Consider the following 27,989-nt stretch of genomic DNA (forward strand, 5'->3'; position numbering starts at 1 on the left):
TGTCTCTGTCTCTCATTTTGTCTCTCTAATAGATTCTGTTACCCACATACCTTAACCTATCATGTGCCAAATAGTTGCCACTTCCACCCTATCACTCTCCTTGCTAGAAAGAGAACCTTCTCCATGACCTCTCCTTTGTGATCATGAACCTATGTCAAAATATGACAACAATTTATTGCATAGGACAGTAGGGTTTTAGTTCGTTCTCTTAAGTGACTTCCATTTTAAAAAGAAAATTTTGATAAATGCATCTTTGTCTCTGTTCTGCTTTCTACCCAGACTAATCCTCACAGGTGGCGCAGTGGTAGTGTTGCTGCTTTGCAGTAAGGAGACTGTGGAAGATTGTGGGTTGGCTTCCCGGTTCCTCCCTGTGTGGATAGCGCTTTGAGTACTGAGAAAAGCGCTATATAAATGTAATGAATTATTATTATTAATCCTGAAAACCCTTTTTATGGCTTCTTTAGAACAAGGTGCAGGGAAGCCAGTGTGTACCCTGATTAAGTGTGCCACACTTTGTTAGTGAATCAGAAGTGTTGACTGCAAAGCTGTGGCAGGGAGTCTCCTAATTTGCAAAAACAGGGCTGATAAAGAGGCTATTAAGCAGACCGTGAGGTTCATACGTATAGTCTATCAGTCCTATGGTATTAGTTTGGGCACATCTGTAGGACTTCAAAAGTAAAATATTGACCTTCCCATGGATAAATGGTGGTGTTGAACTTCTGAAATTGATCAATTCTACACCTTGGCACATACTGTAAGCTAAGGTATGCTGGCTGTAATATGGATCTCTGCTTTTAAGAGTCTTAGTTTTTGAACTCAAAAATTCATTTTGCACATATTATTTTTAATTTGATGTATTTCTATTACATTTGTTGTATTTTAATATTTTGGTGGTGACATCTTCACTGCACCACTTCACTTCCCATCTTCCTAGCTGTTTGTTTTGCTGTTGGCAATGACAACATAGTTGTTGTGTTTGATGCCACTGTTGTTATTTGTTGTTATTAGACATTTGAGACTATTTAAGGGGCGCCACAGTAGCACTAGTGTCCAGGATTCTGGATAAAAACATTAAAAACAATGCCTGCTAATTATTTAGGGAAGGATTCTTAGAACAGTAAAGAACCTTCAGGAATTTTTATGTTTTTTTTTAATTTCAAGTTTTATTTCCGGCGATCAGCTCTCTGTCCTACTGGTATTAATTTCAGCCTGTTTTTCTGACTGCTCTTTTGTCTTACTCATTTGGTGGTCCTCTTTCTCTGTTCCAAGTCCTTTGGGACTAAATCTGGTGCCTACGATATCTGGACGCTTCCTAGCCTGGGTTTCCTCTATGAACAGTACAGCAGTCCTTGTTCTTGGAATTGATTCTAAGGCATGGGTGGAACTGAATTTGAAGCCATCTCATGACCAAGGTGCTTTGAGTCTCCAACTAGGTGATGAAGTGGTCAAGGTTTTAAAAGCTGTATTGGTGAGCCAAGATGGTCTGTGGGGGTTCTTGTTTCAGTTCTTTTTTATGTATACCTTTATTTTACTAAATATTCTTGGTGCAGAGCGCTCCCAAAAAGAGCATCCTGCTAGCACAACACCCACTCTCACCAATAGCAAGTCACCTTAATGGCTCATCTTGGGCTTAGGAGAAGAAATCAGAGAACTACACAAATATGAAGAAAACATTACTGATGTACTAAGGAGAGATCTCTGGTGCTGTTGTGTAGGAGCAATTACCACTGGGTTCCTGTGCCTGTAATAGACATTCTTGGTGCAGAGAGCTCCCACAAAGAGCCTCATACTGTCTTAACACCCACTCTCACCAATACCGAATCACCTATGGTGCACAGACCTATGTGCACAGTAGAAAAAAACACACACAAATATGAAGAGAACAGTACAGATGCGCTAAGCTGAAGTCTGGTGCCGTTGTGTGGGAGCAATAACCACTGTGCTCCTGTGCCACTGTATGTTCCTCATTAATGATTTAATAACTACAAAAACTGAACAAGGTGTGTTATTAGCATATAAAGCTATAGAAACTGAGCCAACCTTGAATATCTGGTTTGTGTGGCCTTCATCTTTTATAAAGCTTTACTGTGTGTCTTTAAAAAGAGTAAATTCTTTCAGAAATACTCTGGGGAACACATGGCATCATCATACCTATCATAAGATTTAATTCTCTTTTAGCTGTTAAAGAAACAATCACACACAGAGTATATTCTTGCTTTCTTCTTTTTAAAATGTTCTATTTAGAGCAGTCAATTGGCAAATGAATATATGCTCAGTTATCCATTAACAGGAATAAAAACTGGCAAAGGGAAATGTATGCAATCTCCTCTCCACTTGCGTCTTTTCAGACAGTTCCCTTTCAAGCAAGCCCTATTTGCAAAGAAGAGAAAGCATTGATTGCTAATGCCAACAAATGCATTAAAGTGGCATTTGATGTTTATGCTCCTTTCTTATAAAAGATTTAAATCAAAGTTAAATAACATTTTGAAAAATGCTGAGAACAATACAGTAGGGAAGTTAAAATATTTATTTTCTTCTGAAACATGACATGAAAAATTTTTGGTGCATGTCAATGCGTAGATTATGAAAATAGAAAAGAGAAATTCTTTTACCACAAGGAAGGGAGTCTGCTTTACAAATCATATTGAAAGTTTAAATAAGTGGGTAAGCCTCCCAATTTAATGGTTTCACTTCTAAACAAAGAACAGCCTGCTTCTTCCTTATGGTGCAACGCACAAATTGAACAAACTGCCAATTCCCTTATGGCTTATTGAGTTTTACGTCTTACATGTTTTGTAACACAGCTCAGTGAATATTGTTGCACATTTATCCATTTATGACTAAAAATCAAATATTTATTGGTCTATTAATACTAGAATCCCTGAAGCCTAAAAAACTCGTAATCCCGTGCCACCTTAAATTCCTTCACAGCTCTCCATTAGCATTTTTTGTTTTGTAAATTTGATGATCAGCGCAAGCAGCCTGCTATCCAACCCCCCACCACCGCAGTTCAACTCGGAAAAAAGTTCTCCCAGCTCAAGTCTGTTTGTCTGGGTGTGAGGTGCCTGGAGTTGTATAGGGTAAATAATATATTGTTATTTGGAACTCATGCATTTCATATGTGTTCTGTGTCTGAAACGATCTGGGTGAATGTAGGATAACAGGAAATATTGAAAACATACCTAAAACAGAAACTGTTTTCATGTTATAGTACTAATGACAAAATTTTGACATAAAGTGTTTAATATGTGAAGAATGAAGTCCAAATATCAAATAAACACTTTCACAAAATTTACAAGTATAACAAAACAAATGCACTTTTATTCAAGAATATAACCTAAGAAAAAGCAATTGGGTTAGGGTACAACACTGACATGACCACTTGGGTGGTGCAGCAGTAAGAACGGCTGACTCATAATCAAGAGGTTGTGGGTTCAATTCTGGGTGCTTCCTACATTTACTCTTTTGAGTAGTGAGCTGCTCTTGTTACTATTATACAATAAAAACATACATTTGATTTGAGTCTGTAACAGCCGGTGTAAATTTATGGTACTTGTAAAGGTTAGCGATTTTATTTATTCAGTTTTATTCTCTCAGTCACGTTCACGCTCCCCCCAATCTGACACTGCTGTTTTCAAACAAAGATGTGCTATAACAGAGGTGAACTCAGATGAGGATGAGGATTCTACATCGGAGAAAGAGAACAGAAGCCCTCCCCACAAGAAATGTCCACTCACACATAAGAACAACACAGCTGTACCAGGTGTAAAGGCGAAAGATGGCACCGTTTGGATGCAGCAACTGGTTGGCCATCATCCTGACTGTGAATCTTTCACACACGTGTCCTTCAATGAAACACAAGGACTTACAGAGCTTGCCCAGGTATTGTGCAAAATCCCATTTGCGATTATGTCATATTACTTCTTTATATGAAAAACCTCTTTATAAAAGTTATATAAGTTTGTGGCACACGGCTGGGGGTGCTACCCAGCCGGGACACCCAAGAGGACCGGAGGAGGGCTCACACCTCCTTCAGACAACGAGGGGGCGTCCTCCCTGGTTGTGTTGGGGACCACTGGTACAGGGCTGTGAAGCCCAACCCTGTAGGGGCCCGTGGTCACTGCCAGGGGGAGCCCCAATGCCTGGAGAGCCCTGGACCTCAGCACTTCCGCCACACCAGGAAGTGCTGGGGGAAAGAGGAGCAGGGACACCCAGAGTGCTTCTGGGGATACAGTCGGCACTTCCGCCACACTGGGGCGTGTCGGTGGAAGATTGCCGGAGCACACTTGGAGCATATCCAGGGGATAATAAAAGGGGCCGCCTCCCTTCATTCAGGGCTGGAGTCGGGTGGAAGAGGACGAGGTCTGGGAGAGGAAAGAGGCGGCCTGAAGAGACAAGGCATACTATGGTTTGGCCTGGACTATTGGGGTGACTGGTGCTGCGGCACTGGGTTGTGCACTTTAATAACTTAAATAATTGTAAATAAACGTGTGTGTTGGACTTTAAAACGATGTCCGTCTGTCTGTGTCCGAGCTATCTCCCACAAAGTTATATAAAGTTAAATAAGTTTATATGAAAAATGTTTACATCTTACTTATATAAACACCAGATCAAATGTTGTTTAACTATATTTATTTACTTATCTTCCTAAAGCGTAAAGTCACAAGTAGACTGCAGAGCTTCCTGTGTTTGATTGACACGGGCATGCTGGCAAACTACATGTGCAATGCCACTCCTTATTCAGGAAAAGATTAGTTACGAAAAGTGTCATGGCAGCTTCCTCCTGCAGCTATAGACACTTCAGTGTGCAAGCGACTCTCCACGCTAGTGTTTAGATCTGATGGTGAATGTGCCCAATAAAAGAAGTCTGACTGCATTCTTGGTACCATTGCTTGCATACTGAAGTGTCAGCATGGCACTGCCAGATCTAAACATTAGCATGGGGTGTGAAATTTGAGACTTTTGAACCTGTAACATTTAGTTTAAAACAAATTATTGCCGGCCTTTGATTATGTATTATATTGTGGGCTTTTAATACATATAATTTGAGTTTAAGTAAGTTTTTTTATGTTGGGATTCTATTTTATATGTATTTTGTTTTAACTTGAATTGAAAAAGTTCTACTTTTTAACACCTTGTTTCATTATTCACAGAGTGTTCCTTGTAGTATTATATGACCAATTCAATCATGCTGGTGAAGTCAAAGGAAGTGACCATATAAATGATGGTGTTGCTTGCTTCTCTCAATCCCTTGGTGGATACACATATCAAATCTCTAAACAACAACAGCAATATTTATTTATATAAGCACAAATGAGGCTCAAAGTGCTTTACAGGATGAAGAAAGAAAAAATAAAAAATATAAAAATAAAATTAGGCAATACTAATTAGCAAAGAATAAAGTAAGGTCTGATGGCCAGGAACAGAAAAAAAAAATCCCAGATGGCTGGAGAAAAAAACAAAATCTGCAAGGGTTCCGAGGCCATGAGACCACCCAGCCCCCACTAGGCATTCTACCTAACATAATTGATCTCAATCAGTTCTTGGGTTTTCAGGCTTCATGTGAAAGAATTAGATGATAATGGTCATGTGGACCTCCAACCTTCAATCCATCAATGTAGGGACAGCACACTGCTTTGATCGGGTGGTGGTAGCACAGATAGCCACCACAGAAAAACGGAAAAAGAACATCAAAGAAAGTAGGGGTTAGTACGGTTTTCAGAGCCTTGAAAAAAATGGTAATTAAATGCATATGCAGATGTAGCAGAAGGTCCGGGACGCCTCCACACTGGGAGCACCAGGGGAGCAAGTGTGGCCAGAGTATTACCTCCCCCGGAACATTAGATGGCAGCCCCCCGGGTTGCAATGGTGCCTCGGACTCCTGCAGGACTTCATGGGAGTTGGAGTTTGGTACAGCCCTGTTGGGATCCGCAGGCACCGCCAGGGGGTGCTACAATTACTGCTAAGCCCTGGAGAGCAGCTCTTCTGCCATACCCGAAAGTGCTGCCGGAAACACATCATTAGACACCTGGAGCCCTTCCAGGTGCCCTATATAAGGGGCCAGCAGAAGCTACTCCGATAGCCAGAGTCAGGAGGACGACGACGACGACGAAGCTTGCTGAGGAGGAGTGGAGGAGAAAGAGAAAAAAGGACTGAGAGATAAAGGAAGAACAAGAGAAAAGAAACAAAGTAAAGAAAGTGTGTTTGTGCTTGTTGGGACTTCTGTGTGTCCTGGTGTCTGTCTGTAATCCAGGCTGGAATCTTCACAGCAGAATATCAGGGTTACACTAAAATGAAGCTATGAGAAAGCCATGTTAAAATAATGGGTTTTTAGCAGGTTTTAAAGTGCTGGTGAATTTCTATGGTAAACTATTCCAGATTTTAGGTGCATAACAGCAGAAGGCTGCCTCACCACTTCTTTTATATTTAGCCCTTGGAATCATAAGCAGACCACTCAGCAATTGCAGGTTAAGGGCCTTGCTCAAGGGCCCAACAGAGCAGAGCCTCTTTTGGCATTTATGGGATTCGAACCAGCAACCTTCCGATTGCTAGTGTAGATCCCTAGCCTCAGAGCCACCACTCCACCCAAGGTTGTGATTTGGATTGTAAGATGTCAGGCATTCCAAAATATAGGATAGAGCGAGATTATTTAAGGCTTTGTAAACCATAAGCAGTATTTTAAAGTCAATTCTAAATGACACGGGTAACCAATGTAGTGATATCAAAACTGGACAAATGTGCTCGGATTTTATTTTCCTAGTTAAGATTCTGGCAGCTGCGTTCTGCACTAGTTGCAATCGATTGATGTCTTTTTTGGGTAGTCCTGAGAAGAGTGCGTTACAGTAATCTAGCCGACTAAAAACAAAAGTGTGAACTAAATTTTCAGCATCTTGCAAAGATATAAGGCATCTAACTTTTGTTATTTTTCTTATGAAAAAAAATGCTGTCCTAGCATTCTGATTAATATTTGATTTAAAATTTAGGTCAGATTCAATAATTACCCCCTTAATTCTTTACCTCTGTCTTGACTTTTAAGCCTAATGGTTGAAGTTAATTTCTAATACCCTCATTTTATCCATTTTTGCCAATCACTAAGATATCTGTTTTCGCCTTATTTAGCTTGAGAAAATTACTACTTATCCATTCAGAAACACAAGTAAGACATTGGGTCAGTGAACCAAGAGAGTCGGGGTTATCAGGCGCTATTGATAAATATACAGTAGTTGTGTGTCATCAGCATAGCTGTAGTAGCTCACGTTATGCCCTGAGATAATCTGACCTAACGGAAGCATGTAAATCGAAAAGAGCAGCGGACCCAGGAGGATACAGCCTTGTGGAACATCCTATAGAATATCATGTGTCTTTGAAGTATAATTAGCACAACTAACAAAGAATTTTCTACCAGTCTATTAAGACTCAAACCAATATAAGACCTGCCAGAGAGGCCCACCCACTGACTCAGGCTATTTATATTACCACTAAAGAACTTAGTGATAATTTTTAAACCTTTCATCAGGTTTTGAACTCCTTTTTGTCCTCAACTGTGATTTTTGCTTTTCTCTCAGGTTTTGTTATCCCAATTCTTTTGTTTTTATAGTTTCAACACATGCCTGCCTTCTTGATTGTGATTGCGATGCATTCTGCATCTCTTTGTCTGTTCATACTTATAATAATATTGAGACTGAGTTCTCAGAACAAATTGGTTTTGACTTTGGAGAGTAGTTTTGAATTTGAATTTTAGTTATTTGGAAATTTAACCTTTGTAGACCTGTCTCTGAAAACAATTATTTCCCTGAAACTAAAAATATAAAATTAAGCTATTTGGGATTGCAAAAAAAAACAAACAATACCTACATATGGTACCTGGTCCAAATTGTTTACATCTTTCTAGTTATGCTAGAACAGTACAGGGCTGGTCAACATCATTCCTGGAGGGCCACAGTGACTGCAGGTTTTTATTCGAACACATTTACTTAATTACAAAAATGTCCTTGCCAATAACATATCTTATTTACTATCATGACTTGTTAGTGTTTTAACTCTACAATACCAGATCATTCTTAAATTATGGATTTCTTTTCTTTCTAATGATATTATCCAAATGATATGAAGCCTAAAATGGATGAGTAATTATCAGTTCTTCATCTTTTGTTTCATGTTCCTTCAGAGTACTTTAGCAAACCAAAGAGTTCATGATGAATGCATGCAGGTGTAGATGGAAACAAGCTAGATGGAGAACTGGTGGTTCCTTTGTCATCTGCATCTTATTGATAATAAGGAGCAATTAAAACAGTGAATGCAGCTTTTTAAGACTAAAATAAGCAATTGAGGTTTCAAAGCAGATAAATTTCATCAGCAATAAATGATTTCTCATGATGCAGTTGGGTAGGAACAAAAACCTGTAGCCATTGCAGGCCTCCAGGACCAATGTTGCTCACCCCTAATTAAAAGGGTCGGAGTTTTAAATAGCAAATCATTTATATAATGTTAATTAGTTGCACAAACTGGTCAATAATTAAGAAAATGGTTAGACTAAAAACCTGTAGCCACTGTGGCTGTTCAGGATCAGAGTTGGGCACCCCTGCCGTAGTAGACGCTGTGGCGATGCGCTCTCTCACAGTGACAGGTTGATGTATTTAAGCCCAGCCCAGTTCTGATAAGTTCATCCCCCCAATATTCATGTGAAATTTGCTTGAAGCTGCTCCCGCAACCTAAGGACACACATGTTATTGATGACTCTTAATTGACCCTGGATGATGGTGAATGTTATGTTTACATCATGTATGTCCACAAAAAAGGACTAGTGTGCTTTCTGTGGTTAATTCCAGCTGGATATGCTCCAGATCCTTGTAATGGAAAAATTAGTGAGTGGAATAGTTGATGAGTATTCTACATTTGTACCAGAGAGGCCTTTTGGTAAACATTTAAGCAGTAACATCTCGAGGTGTCTTTCACAAGTATGTCAACTGGGAGGATCATAAATGTAGGTAGGTTTCAAATTTGGAGGGTCCTTGGGATATTCAGAATAAACATTTCTTGTCTTATTTGAATAATCCACAGTTATCTAAGGCAACACGTCAGGGGAGCCGCTTGTGATAACCCCAATAAGCTGCAACCAAGAAAAAAATGCATTTCAATTTCTAGATTCAGCTTTCATTATGTCTTATATTATATCAATGATTTTTCCAACCAACACTGATTCTTAGTGGCATCTGTTTAAAAGTTTGCTTACAATCTTGGACCCCTTTGTTTATTTTGCAATGTACCAGTGCTGTTGGTGTGTGTGGTTCTTTCTTATGATCTCAAGTGCTCAGCTGACATGGCACCCTGGGGACAAATTATTGAAAGTATTTATAACTCAGCGGAGGGGGAAAAAAAGCTTGCTCGCTTTCTGTCCTAAATCTGTCATTTGTGAGCTTCTATTCATAAGCATTAACACGGCTTTCTATACTCACAAAACATACCTCCCTGAATCAGTTTACTTCTTTCCTAATCTTTTTCATCACTGGAGACTTCATTTTTTACCCAATTACTATATTTCTAGAATTTGTAATATGTGAAAATCTCAAATTCATTCATATTCCCTCAGTGTTCAGAATAATACCTTATTCACAATAATTACAAATAACAAAATAATCTTTCTGGTGACAGGGTTAAATACAAGATAATGAATAATGAACATCTATAATTTGTGCTGATTTTTCACTCTCATTGCGACACTTTTTTCAGTTTTTTTTATAACAGAAAATGGATTTAAAAATCTTACTTGCTTGTTTTGCTAAAATATACTGAAGAACTTTATTCAATGTTGACTCTTGCAGGCATTTTCATCTGCCTTGAATTTGTGGACATAAAGATTTAGGAAGCATTTCTGGGAGTTGGGGGGCTGGGGAGGGTCAAGCTCCTTGGTGCTAACCCAGAGTGTTACTTGGGTTCGGAATTCTATGCAGTTACGGTAAAACAAGAGTCAGACTCGGGGTGACATTTGATGATTCACTTTACACTTTTCAGCCAGAATGACACTGGGAACAGCATTATGCTGCCATCTAGAGGATTAGATAACATCATGCTGCAAAGAATCATGCATATTTCCATGTGTTTTGCCACTCTAAGTTAACTCATGAATATTAATACCTGGGGGCAGAGCCTCCAATGAAAAACACAATGCCAAATGGAAAGCCATAAAGTCTGTTTTAGAACAAACTGAAACCGAACCATTGCTCAAATTGAGTGATAGTGATGATGATTTGAATTGGTCACCAGATGCTGACTTCTTGTTTGTCAAATTTATTATGTTTCTTATAGCAGAAACCTTGAAAACCTTTAAGAAGAATCTGGATGAGATATCGGAACAGCTTAGCTATTAGCTAAACAAATGAGCTTAATGGACTGAATGGTCTCCTCTCATTTGTCAAATTTCTTAGGTTTCTTACAGCAGAAACCTTGATACAGAAAGAAAAAGTCAGGATTGATACGGCACTGTATGGCCAAACACCCATGATGTGCTTGATGAATTTGGTCGTGTGAAGCTTCAGGGTGGTGCCACAGTAGCTGAGTGACAAAAAGGCAAAATAACTGAGATAAAGTGCAAAAACAAGCAAGACGTTGACCCCTTAAGCTGTGTTCACAATGTAGCAACAATCTGTTTTTGCTTGAGGGGAAATGTGGATGTCACTAAGCCTTGCACTATAGGAACTTGTAATAACACAAGTAGTGAGTTGATCGTGCAGGTCAGGCATTGACATTCTACCCTCTCATGACTGAGTAAGAAAAAGTGTGCAAAGAAACATGTTTCTGCTGTCTGTGATATAGCGGGTCAGCAACTCTGAATGCCAGTTCTGAGGCCAGTTTTTAAATAATCCATTTCGCTGTGTCAGTCTCCGTGGGCACGATTGTCCAGCGGTGGGAAGTTAATGGGGTAATTCAGGTGAGTCGCACCTGCTTGTGAGGGTGCGATCATTCTCAATTGCTTAATCAGCTTCTAGTGGTGCATGACTGAGCCGCTGTGCCCATGGAGCTGTATAAGTATGGGAAGGCACAGGAAAAATGGAAAAGAAAAACGAAGGAAAGGTTTGGAGGGCGAGAGCAAGAGAGCATTGGTGCAGTGAAAGAGAGTGGACGAGCCAGCCACCTGAAAGAGAGGTCAGCGCATTCAGGGGTCCCGTGAGGAGCAGAGGATTGCGCCCACTAACAATGTGTAGGAGTGGGTTTGACTGAAGTGGAGTCCTCCCTAAGGATCTGAGGGATGACTACATGTGCGAGAAGGAAGACGGGAGCACAACCGACCCAGAGCGGTCTGGCAGACGCTGGCAGGGGCAGCCAAGACAGGGGTCAGTAGCAAGAGGACCACAACTGCTGAAGTCTCTTCAGCTGAGCAAACCTTGACTGAGCTGAAGAGACTGGGAAGGCGCTGTGTTTGGCCCCAATGACTGCTGCAGGTTTTTATTCTCGTGTTATAGGCTTGTTTTAAGCATTTGGATTTTTGACCTTTTTATGTATTATTTACCCCTTTTGGCACCATCCCCTTCCTCAGTTTGATTTGTCCCCATCAGACCAGCTCATCCAGTTATATTACCAACAGTGTTGGGTTGAGAGGCTCCCAGAAGTAAGGTGGGAGCATGGAGCTGGACCACGCACCATCACACTGTCCCAATTGCAACGTCAGGCTGTGCATTGGTGACTGTCTCAAGATGTAACACAGAAAGATTGTGTACTAAATCCTCAAGTACGGCAGAGGACACTAGACACAACTTTTCTACTGTATTTATGTTGACTCTTGGTATTTCTGTTACACAAGGTAACATTTTTTCTTGTTGGAAAAAAAATTAACATGTTGGCTTATTCTTCCTAATGTAAACATAACACTAAGGAGGTTAATTACTATTACTAATATAATACTAATATATTGAACAACAGCAACTCAGCATGAGCTAAAAATTGTGCTTCAGTCTGTTTCATCGTGTCTTAGCTCTATTACAATAAGTGACGATATACAGATGTACAAACAACATTGTTGGCTTTTTCAAAAATGTAAATTTTTGCTTTGGTAAAAATGTAGTGTCAACAGTTCATTTTGGACACATTGTCACATTTACACAGTACCAGTATTTTTTTGCATGTTTAAGCAACACACACCACACCTCCATTATCCTTGTTTGGCAGCCTGAATCTCATTCCACAGGTTATGCAACAAATAACATCCCAAAATATAATGGGCACTCTAGTGATGAGTGAAACAGTTTCATATTTTGTGAAACTGACACTAACATTCATTTTTGCATGTAATTTTGCAACCGTGAGAATCACTCAACAATTTTTTTTTTAAAGTTTTTATAGTTTTTTTGGAAGTGGAAACAGAGGAACAAGGGTTTGCCAACATGGTACACCACCTTTGGACCTGTACATCTCAGTCCAGTTGCAAATAAATGGGGGAAACTTGTCTTTTTGAAATTCAACATGGCTAAACACAATCCATGATGAGACAAAAGACGTAATCCTAGACAAACGCTGTAATCCAGCGAGCAATGAATCAATCCATCCATTTTCCAACCCGCTGAATCCGAACACAGGGTCACAGGGGTCTGCTGGAGCCAATCCCAGCCAACACAGGGCACAAGGCAGGGAACCAGTCCCGGGCAGGGCGCCAACCCACCGCAGGACACACACACAAACACCCACACACCAAGCACACACTAGGGCCAATTTAGAATTGCCAATCGACCTAACCTGCATGTCTTTGGACTGTGGGAGGAAACCCACGCAGACACAGGGAGAACATGCAAACTCCACGCAGGGAGGACCCAGAAAGTGAACCCGGGTCTCCTTACTGCGAGGCAGCAGCGCTACCACTGTGCCACCGTGCCGCCCGAGCAATGAATTGTTTATAAAAATTAGTTCAGTAGAAAAGGTGTAGCGGTGGTCCTGGATGAGATCACAGTTTTGCCTGTGCTATTTAAACTTTGTGTGCACTGATCAAGGTACCCTTAAATCAGCTCCAATGCATTCTTCCTACCTGATTGGTGAAGCTTGGCAGGCCAATGAAGGGCATGTCATAAAAACACCCCGAACATACATTTTGACATAAGGTTTTTATTTCAGGTAATGAAGACAGAAATTTTGAGGTAAGGTAATCGTAGCAACTAATCATAGCACCAGAGAGTGATTAAACTTTGCATGCTGAAGTAAGAATTTCACTGAAGTTTGAAACTATGGAAATAATGATCCTACAGTATTAATCTACAAACTTTTTTACAAAGTGTTTCTTTTTTTGACTTCATTATCTCATATCATAAATTTAAACTTCCCTTTTCTGTTACTTCTTTGAAAATGGTCAAACTGTTAGGCCACTTTTCAAGACTAGAAATATATTTACATTTTTTTTCGCCTCATCCGTATCTGCTGTTTCTCTTAATTTGGCATTACGTGAACATTTCATAAGTTTACTCATTCATTCTGAGTCTACATTCCAAATGTAAAATCATAAAGTATTACATTGAAAGTCTCCCAGGTGAGAATGCTGCTTTTGTCTGCATATTTTTCTACACTGTATCAAGTAACTTAAGCACCTCTGTGTTTCTTCCTGAGCAAAGCAGAACAACATGGCCAGATTTGCCTAACATATAACAGAAATGGTGTTTATAATTTCACACCACTCAATGTTATGAATACTTATTGAGCATCAATATAAAGTAAGAATAAACAGAGCTCAAAATGAACCCTAGCTGCTGTATTACACCGACTCTTACCAAACTCAAGACAGTTTATACCTAATGAGAAGGTTTGGATGGGTCACTTATTCGTCAAACTCTTCCTACTTTTTAGTCTTTGACTCATAACCATTGGCCATAGTAACCCATTACTAGGGAGACGTCATCCAATTTCTCTTCCAGACTAATGATTCTTCTATATACAGTGACTCTCATAATGTTTTTGACAAAGATACATTTTTCCTTGATTTTCCCCTCTGCTCCCCAGTTTGAAATTAAAAATTAAGCAATTCAGACGTAATTAAAGTACACATTTCAGACTTTCATTTAAGGGTATCTGAACACTTTTCAGTCTCACCATATAGAAATCTCAACTCTTTTTTTACATGGTATCCCCATTTCATGACACCATAATGTTTGGGACAGGTATATTGAAATCATTATATTTAGTACCTTGATGAATATTCCTTGAATGCAATGACTGCTTGAAATCTGTGGTTCACAGACATCACCAGGTGCTGAGTATCTTCTCTCGTGATGCTCTATTGCTCCGTCTCTAATGTTGTCATTTTCAGCTCCTGCTTGTTTTGGGGGCTTGTCCCCTTAAATTTTCTCTTATCCATATGGATTTAAATTGGATGATTGGCTTGCCCATTCAAAAATATTTTAGCTATGAAAATCTTCTGTGTTACTTTAGCAGTATTTTTGGGATCATTATCTTATTGTAGGATGAAGTGCAGCCCCAATGTGTTTGGAGGCATTTACTGGAGCTTGAGCAGATCAGGCGTTTCTATACAACTCAGAATTCATCATGTGACTACAATCAGCAGTTGCATTATCAATGAAGAGAAATGTGGAGGAGATTCCAGGATACCAGAAGTTACTCTAAGAGAGCTGGACAGGGCTGTAGACAGTCCTTCACCCATCAGCAGGACCAGTATCTGCACCTCTGGGCAAGGAGGAACAGGATGAGCACTGCCAGAGCCGCACAAAATGACCCCCAGCAGGCCGCTGGTGGGAATGTCTCTGACCAAACAATCAGAAACAGACTTCATGAGGGTGGCCTTAGGGCCCAACGTCCACTAGTGGGCCCTGTGCTCACTGCCCAGCACCGTGGAGCTTGATTGGGATTTGCCATAGAATACCAGAATTGGAGGTCCTCCACTGGCGCCCTGTGCTGTTCACAGATGAGAGCAGGTTCACCCTGAGCACATGTGACAGACATGAAAGGGTCTGGAGATGCCGTGGAGAATGTTATGCTGCCTGTTACATCGTTCAGCATAGCCGATTTGATGGTGAGTCAGTGATGGTCTGGGGAGGCATATCCATGGAGGGATGCACAAGCTAGACAACGGCACCTTGACTGGCATTAGGTATCGAGATAAAATCTTTGGACCCATTGTCAGACCCTATGCTGCTGCAGTGGATCCTGGGTTCTTTCTGGTGTACGACAATGCCCGGCCTTATGTGGCGAGAGTAAGCCGGCAGTTCCTGGAGGATGAAGGAATTGATACCATTGACTGGCCACCACGCTCACCTGACCTAAATCCAAAAGAACACCTCTGGGACATTATGTTTCAGTCCATCCGACACCTCAGACTGTCCAGGAGCTCAGTGATGCCCTGGTCCAGATCTGGGAGGACCAGGACACCATCCGTCGTCTCATTAGGAGCATGCCCCGATGTTGTCAGGCATACATACAAACTACTGAGTACAATTTTGAGTTGCTACAATGAAATTTAGGCAAAATGAACTGGCCTGCCGCATCACTTTTTCACTTTGATTTTCAGGGTGTCTTTGAATTCAGCCCTCTATAGGTTGATAATTTTAATTTCCATCAAACAATGTGGCATCCTTTCGTTCCTAACACACTACCCAGTCTATTTCAGTATAGATATCCAGCAGAATTTTTTTTCCCATTGAGATCTGATGTGTTTTCAAATGTTACTTTAAGTTTTTTGAGCAGTTTAGTTTTTTCCAAACTATAATCTGGCTATCCTGTTTTTGTGGTGAACTAGTGGTTTGCATCTTGCAGTGTAGCCATTAGGGGCTTTTTCCTTACCATAGTGATGATTCTTCTGTCATCAGCAGTGAAGGTCTTCCTTGGCCTACCAATCCCTTTGTGTTTACTGAGCTCACTAGTACCTTCCTTCTTTTTAATGATACTGTATTCCAGACAGTTGTTATAGGTAATTCTAAGGTGTTACCAATGTCTCAAATGGTTTTATTCTTGTTTTTCATTGGCACATCCCTTGTCCTCAGGTTGTACAATGAAAACTACAGACTCCAAAGGGTAGAAGCGAGCCAAGGTATCTTATGCTTGCAGTAATGCTGTGTAATCACAAACTCTTGTGACACCAATTGTCTCAGACATTATGGTGTCCTGAAATGGGGGAACCGTGTACAAAAAGTGTTGTCATGTCTACACGGTGTGACCGAAATGTGTCAAATACCCTTAAGATAAAAGTTTGCAATGTGCTCTTTAATTGTGTCTGAATTGTTTGATTTATAATTTGAAACTGTGGAGTAGAGGGGTAAATCAAGGAGAAATATGCCTTTGCCCTCAACTTTATGGAGGAAAGCATCACAGAAAGAATTAATATCCTGGGATTTTAAAACAATGTAGTAAATACAACTTAAAAAGAAAAGAAATATGCTATTAACAAAAAGAATATAGTGAAAAACAATTCTGTGGGCACAAAATACTTTGCTAAGGAGCGAAGTCCATAAAGAACGGTTAGACTCATTCAAGTAAACAGAATGACCACAAATAAATAATTAACAGGTATTTGCAACATTGGTGTGCAGAGGGTTCTCTCTGAATGCACAGTGTGTCTGAACTTAAAAGGAATGGGCTACAGCGGCAATGGACCACATTGGGTTCTACTCCTGTCAACTAAGAACAGAAAGCTAAGACACCAAAATTGAATGTTGAAGATTAAAACAGTACGGCCTGCTTTGATGAATCTCAATTTCTGCTGTTACATGCAGATAGTGGTGTCCAAATTTGAGTAAACAGCATGAATCAATAAACCCAATTTATTTTCTGTCAGTGATACACAGGGTTTTGGTAGTAGTATAATCAGTTCTTGAAGAGGACATGGGGGGGGGGGGGGGGGGGATTCCCATAAAACTTCAAGTGTGGCAATGCAATACCATGTACCCACTTTGAGCACTGGGTGTAATGGTGCGAAGAGTGTTTTTTTTGATACACATTCACCTTTTTATTATCAACCAAACAATATTTAAAAGTTTTCTCTATAGCTTTTTATTGGCATTAGTTGTTTTTGATCTTTTTATGCTTCTATTGGCAGATGTAATTCAATTCTGATAAGTAATATTTCAAAAGATTTGAACTTTTTAAAAACTGATTTCATATTTATGCTCCTTTTCTGGGGTGAATATCCATAATCAAACACTTTTTTCCTAGGTTTTTTGAGGTCAGAGAACACATCTTTTGTGTTAGGATTAAGTTTCTGTATCTTGCTTAGATTTTGTCATTTTATTTTGAACCATTTCCAATTTAGTTATAGTGGGTGTTGATATTTTGTTTTTTCTGTCGCTTAGAACATCTGGCAGTTGGAGGGTGGATTGACATAAGTAACTATTCTGTGCTGGGTCGAAAGGTTGCCTGATGCGGGTTTTCATTATCCTAATTAAGAGGTAAACTCTGGTGTGCCTTTGTGCTATAATGCATATTCTTGAGTGTACTTTTAGGTGTGATCCTCTTCTTGAATATTTGGACTTTGATTTTTGCCTAACATCTTGGTTTTGTCATCTGTACCAATGATCTCATGTTTTTTGACTTTTTGATGTTTTTGGTGTCTAGATCTTGGTCTAGAGGGATTGCCGGGATATTCAGCTCTCTTTCCTAGACTAAGGGGTGAGAGATGTGGAGACAATGGTGACCTTAGGGTATTTTAAGGTTCACCCTGTAGTTCCAGCTCACTGGTCCTAGCACTTGGTGTTGAGACTTTAACAAATTTTGTTAACTGTTGCAGGCCATTTTCTTATGGACTTGTGTTTAACATACCTAACCTTGCTTAGCCCTTCAATGAAACCCCTAAAGTGATACTCCCCACCTAAACTTATAAGACCAGAAAGATACAACAGTCTAGACCAAATTAATATTAAAAGTGTTTAGCATATTTTTAAAGCACAAGAATAAAATTATAAATTAAAAGATTGACTGCAAACTGTAAATAATAGAAAAATTATATTCTTACAGTTCAGATTGATTCCTTCACGTTGGTCTTTACTTTAATATTACAAATCTCATTCTGTTTATAAGAAATATTTTGTGCCTTAGTGCCTAGATCCTCCCATTCACTGATAAATTTTTGTCCCACTCTGGAGTTTCCCCTCTGTGATGGTGTACCACTTCTCTTCAGGCTTTAGTCTAGATTCATGACTCCTGACCACAGTTTTTTTCCTGATCAGCGTCATTAATATCACTCTGCTCACTAGAAGTGGAATACTTTAATTGCCACTTGCTTATGCTATCTAGTACATGTTTGTTCACCTCAGAAATATTACTCAATTATATTATTTTCTTAGTATGAAGGATATTGAAAAGTTTGTTTATTCACTGCTATCATGATAAATATACTGTACTATTGCAATGCTTTTTGGCCAAGCTGTTTGAATCATTTACTTACTACTTTACAGTGGCAGCCGTGAAAATAACCAAAAATCACAGAGCTCCAATTCTTAAATTGTTAAACTTGACTCCAGCATATGGAGATGCTTCTTCAAAACCTTGTTTGTCATAAAAGTTCAACAATGGCTTATTTTCGCATTCCCACGGAGTGTACATTATGGCAGGCAGAGCCTTTACTCCTTGAGCCACTCATCTGCAATGATCAACCTGTTTTTGTTAGAAAAGCTAGTTTGTCAGGATTATATTAGTATCCCATTCCTGTTTTTATTTATTTGCATTTGTTTATGCTCCCATTGTCATTGCTTATATTTTGTTTCATTGATTTTTTTCTTGTTTTGTTTTCTCCGTTAGCCTTATTTAAGTCTAGAATCTGTAGAGACAGGATTCTCTCCAAATATAGTCACTGTAGTAACATGAGAGGCCTATAAAAGACACATGCCTGCCACTAACTACTTGCTATGGCATTACTTAGCCTATCTGTTGTACTGTCTGCCCTTTCTCACCATGTATCTCTTTAAGATCTTCAGGTTTAGGTTTAGAGCTTAAATGTTTGTTGTGGCAGTTTATTAAGCCCATCTCTTTGAAACATTTTGTAAATTAATTTACTTTTTTATGATTTATCTGTTAGTTTTAATATATTAAAAATACATCACTTTTGAATTATCAATCAAATGTTGTATTCTTTGTTTCCTTCTTTGGGTTCTTTTTATCAGTAGATGTTTTTCTCTTTAGTTATTCACTCATTTCCTTAAAAAAAAACATTTAAGGTTTAATTAGGTAATTACTGATTTTTGTTTTGGGTCGGATGGGGCATTTTGGCCTACCCATTTAGGAAAATCAAACACCATTGGTCATCTTGATGCTTAAATCAATGCTAATAAATTGCTTAGCATAGCATACTCTTGTTAAAACTCCTGTTAACGCTGTCTGTATTAATTAAAAAAAAAAAAAAAACTAATATCTTTAATTTTGATTGGCTACTATTAATGTCCCATTCTTTACATTTTGTCATTGGCCTGCACTGGCAGTTGGTGTCACTGCCATTTTAATCAAATTATCTCTGCTGATTTTTGATTTGGGCCATAGTGGAGGATGTGAAATTGAAAATGGCTTGAATTTCAGATCCTTTCTGTATTCTACTGGAATCACTGATGTTGTGTGAGTTGTGTAGAATTAAAAAATAGAGAATGGAGCAGGAGATAAGAAATGGACGAATCATAGGTACAAATAACATGCTGACATCATAAGCAGAAGATCATATGTACCACAATAATCAAACCTAAAGTAATAACCAAAATCAAAAAATATGTTTGCCTATTGCTATAAAGAATTCTTTTTGTACTAGCTAATACAACAAAAGATTTGCCCACAATTATGGAATGCCATTTTAAGTACCCTCCAGAAAATAATGTCATGTATTGGTACAAACTTCTAGGAGTCACATGGCGACAGCAGAGCCCCACTGCTACCAAAAAAAAAAATGGTGGCACCCATTGAAAAATTGTAAAAGTATAGATATACAAATATTAACATTTAGATAGATAGATAGATAGATAGATAGATAGATAGATAGATAGATAGATAGATAGATAGATAGATAGATACTTAATTAATTCCAAGGGGAAATTCACATACTCCAGCAGCAGCATACTGATACAAAAAACAATATTAAATTAAAGATTGATAACAATGCAGGTAAAAGCAGACAATAACTTTGTATAAAGTTAACATTTACCCCCCCCGGGTGGAATTGAAGAGTCACATAGTTTGGGGGAGGAACGATCTTCTCAGTCTGTCAGTGGAGCAGGACAGTGACAGCAGTCTGTCGCTGAAGCTGCTCTTCCGTCTGGAGATGACGCTGTTTAGTGGATGCAGTGGATTCTCCATAATTGATAGGAACCTGCTGAGTGCCCGTCGCTCTGCCACAGATGTCAAGCTGTCCAGCTCCTTGCCAACAATAGAGCCTGCCTTCCTCACCAGTTTGTCCAGGCGTGAGGTGCCCATCTTCTTAATGCTGCCTCCCCAGCACACCACCGCGTAGAAGAGGGCGCTCGCCACAACCGTCTGATAGAACATCTGCAGCATCTTATTGCAGATGTTGAAGGACGCCAGCCTTCTAAGGAAGTATAACCGGCTCTGTCCTTTCTTACACAGAGCATAGTATTGGCAGTCCAGTCTAATTTATCGTCCAGCTGCACTCCCAGGTATTTATAGGTCTGCACCATCTGCACACAGTCACCTCTGATGATCACGGGGTCCATGAGGGGTCTGGGCCTCCTAAAATCCACCACCAGCTCCTTGGTTTTGCTGGTGTTCAGGTGTAGGTGGTTTGAGTCACACCATTTAACGAAGTCCTTGATTAGGTCCCCATACTCCTCCTCCTGCCCACTCCTGATGCAGCCCATGATAGCAGTGTCGTCAGCGAACTTTTGCACGTGGCAGGACTCCAAGTTGTATTGAAAGTCCGATGTATATAGGCTGAACAGGACCGGAGAAAGTATTTAATAAATGCGAAGAATAAGTCACAAAGATATAACAAATGAAAACCAGAATAAACTGTTTTATTTCATTTAAGAATCTACATTTGGTATAAAAAATGTGTGTGTGTGTGTGTATATATATATATATATATGGAATAGAAGGTCTGTGATACGGTTTGCATATTTACAGCTGGAGATCCACAAAGGGAGAAAATGAATCACGTATCATAAAGTAGTTTTTTATTCCTGAGCTTTCAGGAATACTAAATCAACAGGACCTACATTTAACTGGGACAACGTACGAGTAAGATTTAAGGCCAGTACTAAAAGTGCCAGAGAGCTGGCTGAATCTTGGCTATCAAATGAGAATGCCATCAACAGACATTTGGACATAAACCCAGCATATGCAAATTTAAGAAGAACATGCTCATAATAAATAAAATCTTTACAACCAATACCCCCCCCCCCCCATTCTCACTGACTTAGCCCCCCCCCCCCCCCCCACCTCACCGCCATACTTTTGCTATATATTGCCTTTGATTCTTGTAAGTCTAAGCATTATCCTCTGATGAAGGCCCCTGGTAGGGGCTGAAAGCTCAGGAATAAAAAAAGTACTTTATGATACGTGATTCATTTTCTCCCTTTGTGGATCTATATATATATATATATAATATAATGGGGTATAAACAGGCAAATACAATGATTTTCTGAATATATAAAGTCAAAACTTGAATATATAAAGTCAGCGTCCGAATATATAAAGCAATTCCTGAATATATAAAGTCATTCCTGAATATATAAAGTCAGCGCTGCATTATATAAAATAATTCCAGAATATATAAAATCAGTGTCAGAATATATAAAATCATTCCTGATTATATATAATGTCAAAGACTGACTATATAAAGTCAGTGTCGGAATATATAAAGTCTTTACCGAATATATAAAATCGTGGGAAATGCTTCCCAAATCATTTCCCACCAGTGAACAGTTCAAATGCACAATACACAGCATGCAGCAATGCCTTTTCTTCTTTCTTTCTCTGTCTCTCTCTCTGTGTCTTTCTCTTCCTCCTCCACTCCTCCTCCAGCAAACTTTGTCTCTCTTCCTCCTGACTCTGGCTCCATAATGTGAGGTAGACAGTCCCTTTTATTTTAGAAACCCTGGAAGTGCTTCCAATCTTCTGCACATGTGATCTGTCAGTACTTCAGAGTGAGGAGGAAACCCAATGATGTAGGGACTCCCCAATCCCATAGCTTTTCCTGGCGACCCCTGTTTAGCCACACTAAACTCAAGCACCTAGTTTGCAATCTTCAATTGAAAAATTTTAAGTAGATTTTGTTGTACTAAAGAGGTCAGTGACTTTAAAACTGAGACAGTCATAGGATCCCACGTTGTCACAAGTCAGTATGTGAAATATCTGCTCTGCTAGATCTAACCCAATCAACTGTAAATGCTAGGGTTGTGAAGTGGAAGCATCTAGGAGGAACAACAGCTCAACCACAAAGTGATGGTCTATGGAAACACACAGAGTTGGGATGCTGAGTTTGCAGAATGTAAAAATGGCCTATACTTTTGTCACAACAGAGATCCAAACTGCCTCTGGAAGCAGTATCAACACAAGAACTGTGTTGTAAGCTTTATGAAAAGGGTTTCCAAGCCACTGTACATAAGCCTGAGATCATGATGCACAATGCCACGCTTTGGTTGAAGTGGTAGAAAACACACTGCCATTGGATTCTGGAGCAGTGTAAAAATGTGTTCTATGAAGATATGATCTAGCAGTCTGATGGGTGTATGTGGGTTTGATGGATGTTAGCAGAATGCTACCTTTTAGACTGCTTATTGCTTACTGTAAAGTTTGATAGAGGAGCAATAATGTTGTCTAGGACTGTTTTTTAAAGTTTGTGCTAGGCCCATGGTTCCAGTGAAGCTTACTGTTTAAGTTACAGCATGAAAAGATATTTTAGACTATCATGAGTTTCCAAATTTGTAGCAATAGTTTGGGGAATTCCCTTTTTCTTTTGGGGTGAATTATTATGCCAGTAATAAACCAGGTCTTTTCATCCAACATCAGTACCTGACCTGAAAAATTCTCTTTTGGCCCAGATTCCCACAGACAACTCCAAAATTTTGTGGAAAGCCTTCCCAGGAGAGTGATTGCTGTTACAGAGGCAAATCATTGTGGGCAGCAACTCTATCGCCCATGATTTTGGAATGGGATGCCCAACAAGCTCATACAGTATAGTAGTGATGGTCAGGTATCCACAAACATATGCTATTGCAGGAAATAATTACAAAATTAAGAGTTGGGGAATTGTCCCTGTATAATGTTTGGCAATCTTCAGAAAAATAATGCAAGTAAATAGTGATCAAAACCATAAGCGTTTATGATACAAGACAGTTGAAGGTGAGTATTTATAGAAAATGGCGACCAGAAGGAAGTAGTGGTGGAAATGACTGTGCGACTGGAAATGACGTCATCATGAGGAAGCCAGAAGTGATGTAATCGGGGCAACCGGAAGAGATCTGGGCAGAAGTGACATCATCTGGTAGGGTCAGAAGTAATGTCTTCAAGATGCGTCCGGAAGTGACATCATCCGTAGGAGTCGGAAGTGGAAATGATAAAATGAAAGAGGAGCCATTTTGGAAATACAGTACTATCGGTGAGTGAATTTGATTATTGTTTTTCTTCATTCTGGTGAAAAATGGAGAGAGGAGTTAGTACCCGATACTGCCCCTTCGTCTTGCAATCTTTCACTCACCTCCAGGCTTGTTGGCTGCCTCCTAAGCGCACGTATGTGACACTATATATTTGTGTGTTAGTATGTGTTTTCCTTTTGAAAATATAAAAAAAAACAGTAACTAACTAAGTTCAGTCTAAAGTTTTTAAAGCCATATACAGTAAAGTCCACTATACTCATATTCTATATCAGAGACAGGCTATTAATTGGATTCAGGAACATCTGGAACAAAGTATGGAGTCATTTACATGGACAAGAAGGTCGAGCAGTTTGTTACAAAAAAATGTCTAAGATACTGAGATAGTGGGGTAATTTAAGCATTGGCTAACCTAAACAATATTGAAGGAGTGATTGGTCTCATTTGTACAAGTACAGATGTTCTTATGTTCCACTTTCTTTTTTGGCCATTATACCCTTGTTTGGCTTTTGACTGGATATGTGACTTTGCCAGGGTCAGTCTCAGCTTGCTCCGAAGAATCTTAATTATTTGTTTCACTTGGAATACATCTATAGTCAGATTAGTGATACTCCAGCCAGTAATCCTCTTACCTCATCCTGTTTTACCAATTTAGGGCTGTGGGGAGCCAGATATTCCAAGAATGTACCTATGAGTTTATTTTTTCCATCACATCCACTATGCAGTGATAAATCCCTTTTAAAATATTAGGTTTGTTCTTCTAACAAAAGTCAAATCCTAGAGTGTCCTGGTAGGTGATACCACTTCAGTTTATGTCCATTGATGGACCAGAAAGAATCCATTAAAATACCCTTAATGGAAACTTTACTGCTACGCAAAGTGTCCGTGAATTTGTCTCAAATGCAGCCATAGTGGTGCTGCTATTTGCTCCAGCTGCGAATGTAATCAGAGGCTAATTATGTCTTCCAATCGAAATTCTGCCTTAATTAGGCGTCTAGTTTCTTTATTTCCAATCTCAGTAGGTAAGTTTAAAAGGAGGGTGTCGAAGACTCAGTTCTTTGAAGGGGACATCATCTGCCAGATTTCATTCTAGCCATAGTCTTTAATGAGAGGTTCTTTCATGCCTTTAATTAAAGCGTATATTTATTTTGGTCTCTTGTTACTCTATTTCCACACGTCAGTAAGAACATAAAAACCTTCCTGCTTTGCAGTTCTATTTAATTTAATAAAGATGTTTCCAGATATCATGAATACCACCATGTAACAATTTAGTGCACAGTGACTTTTTGATTAGAGATGGTTTCTTGAGTTCTAAAAAAGCAATCCAATTATTCAGATTATTTTTACATAAAGTAGCACACTTTCCACTTGAGGGCAGTACAGTGGTTAGCACAGTTGTTTCACAGGTCCAGACTCCTTGGTTTAAACCTTGTCTGAATTCGAAAAATTGAAAATTTTCAAGTTCTTCTACTCATTGCGTGAGAGGTTTTAAAATCTTCTGCACTTGTAGATGACCTTCTAAACTTTGTAATAGTTGATTTCAATTCTTTGGAGAACTTTTTAAATCCCTTCCCAAACTTATATGCATCTAAAACTTTCTTTTTAAAGACATCAGAGTGCGCTTTCAACATTGGCATGGTGATAACACACATTTCAAGAATAAAGAGTAAATCAGACTAATGTCTGAGGTTTAAATGCTGTAAGGCAACTTCCCCCAAGATCCTCTCTAATAATGCTTTAATCATTTACACCTGATCTTTGCACTTTTATCTATAGATACTGTTTAAATGAATATCAAATCCTGATATGTTCACATATGTTAAAAAAAGAATATATACACTGAAACCACTGCCAGATGAAATGAATAACATTGATTATCTCATTACAATGGCACCTGCCAAGGGGATATATTAGGCAGCAAATGAACAGTCACTTCTTGAAGGTGGAAGGTGTTGGAAGCAGGAAAAGTGGGCAAGCGAAAGGATCTGCACCACACATAAGGCACAAATTGTGACGACTTAAACAAGTGATATTTGGACTTCAGGCTTCACACATTATACACTTCATGTTTACATTTTGTTAATTATTACTAAAACATGAAAAACGTTTCTGTTTTAATGATGTGTTTACATAGATTGTTGTAGACACGGAACACACATGAAATGCGTGTATTCCCAATAACAATATATTATTTACTCTATACAACTCCAGGCAACTCACACGCAGGTAAACAGATTTGAGCTAAGAGAACTTTCTGCCCTTTCCTGTGTCGGTGGGAGGATGCTTGCTGCTTGTGCTTATCGACACATTTACAAAACAAAAAGACGCTGACGGAGAGGTGCAAAGGGATTTAAGGTGGGCCGGGATTATAAGTTTTTTCGTAGGCTTTGGTAATTCTAGTGTTAACAACAGGACACCGCATCAAGTCAGCAAAGTAATAAAACATCAGAAGAGATGGAAAAATAATGTATCTACTTTAAAACTAATTTAAAACAAAAAGCATACATTGGATTTAAAGTCCTTGGGTATCAAAACTCTAGGAACGATGTAAATCTTTTAATGTATAGTATAATGCAAAGGAGAGACAGGAAAAATCAAATAAAAACACTAACCATGACAGTACCCGAGAAAATGATTTGGGTCAGACACATCTTCCTACATGCCTTCCTTTTCGACTCCCTAAAACAGAAGATAAGGTGACCACACCTTCATAGCCACCTCTGACCCTGCCCCTTCTAGTCCAATATGAAACAGTTAGCAACTATGAACACCATTTTTTCCCCACTGTTATCGCAGTTGTTGTTATCGATTTTCTTAGCCTTACCATCATTGGTATTAAACAGGAATTCCATCCTAGTTCCCCAACTCATTTTATGGCTGTTTGCTTCATAACTGCAATACATAAATATTATTCACAGCCATTCAGATTGCTGAAGGCATTAATGTGAAATACAAATAATCGATCTGGGTGGTAATTGTTTATTTGCTCATGAAAATGTTATATAATAAAATCGACAATGTCTTGCATTTTTAAATCAAATCAGTATTTTTATGGCTTTACTAAAAATTTAAAACTGAAGTTGTTGTGTTGTAAACTCTTTTAGGTTTCCTGTGGAGATTTGCTTCAAATTTTCTTTTGAGTTTGAGTGTTCTTTGTCATTTTTCCAGTCCAAATTCTCCCATTGTCTCAATTCAGTCACATCTCAGAGGTGACCAATCTAATACTATTAGTGTTCCATCTACAGACTTCTGCCCCAAAAAAGTCCGAATCATCATTAGAGTGTGTTTGGGATGTTCGTTCTGCTGAAAAATTACATTTTGGCTAACAATGCATTTTCCTAAAAGGTACAGCATCAGATTTATAAAGATGAATTTGCATTTGCCTGGTATGGACATCTACATCGCTGCCAGATTTTGCAGAGATTCCGTTTTGTTGCAATTTTTTTTCACTAAAACACTTTTTTTTTTTTATTGACAACGGCTGCACTTGTTTCCCTAGGAGGCATTTTGGGAACTTGGCATAGTTATGCAAAGATAGTCAGTGAAATTTTGGTTTAGAGTCAAAGGTTTTACCTGAGTTTATTTACCTTGGGTAGTGCTGGGTACTCCTGCTAGAGATGAATAAAATTCTGCAGCAGTTGTCATTCTTTCAGCTTTGACCAGATACCCCACAAGAGATGGAAGACAAGTATCAGTATACTTCTAGCTAACTCTACTTTTGACATATTGTGAAAGAAATTTTTAAAGTTTCGACACAATGAACTCTGTAACTGCTTAAGGTGAGCAGCCTCATACAAAACTTGCTGTGCGACATTGAGTTGAATTGTTCAGGTTGTATGATTTTATCCATTTTATCGCCTAGTGTTTGATATTTCCAGGCCAACATATACCGCTTTAAAGGAAATAAAATATATTATTATCTCACTGAAACTACCTTGTTGCTTATTGACACTAGCAATTGCAGAGGGGTTGAAGGTGTTCCTCTCTAACCCCCATCCTGCAGCGAAACAGGGAGATGTGTTTGTTGAGTCCTCTCAGTGGTGTAAAACTGGATGAAGCAGACTGTGAGTTGTAGTCCTAGAAACACACAGCATATCATTGCTGAGTTTCCCAGGGGTGAGAATTGCAAGGTTTTTACATACAGTAAAACAACGTCAATAAGCTAAGGTACAGTTTAGGGGCATTTCTTCTTATTCACCAGTAAAAAAGAACCCAGGTGGCCAATGCAGTTCCTTTCGTGACAATACAACAGTTTCATGATAAAACAAAGTGATTGTTTGTATTGATTTTAATGGTATGTAGTGTTTTTTTTGCAGAAAAACATTAACTAGTGTTACTTTTTTAAATATTTTTTCTTTTTATATTTTGTGACTTTTGATCTGTACTGTAAGTAAATGATTAAGTGATATGATACACTAAAATGACAAAGAAATCATCTGTTGTGGGGACGCCTATATAGTACAAGGACTGTTGGAGAGAGCA

This window comes from Erpetoichthys calabaricus, chromosome 11, assembly GCF_900747795.2.
Source record: "Erpetoichthys calabaricus chromosome 11, fErpCal1.3, whole genome shotgun sequence".
Taxonomy (NCBI): Eukaryota; Metazoa; Chordata; class Cladistia; order Polypteriformes; family Polypteridae; genus Erpetoichthys; species Erpetoichthys calabaricus.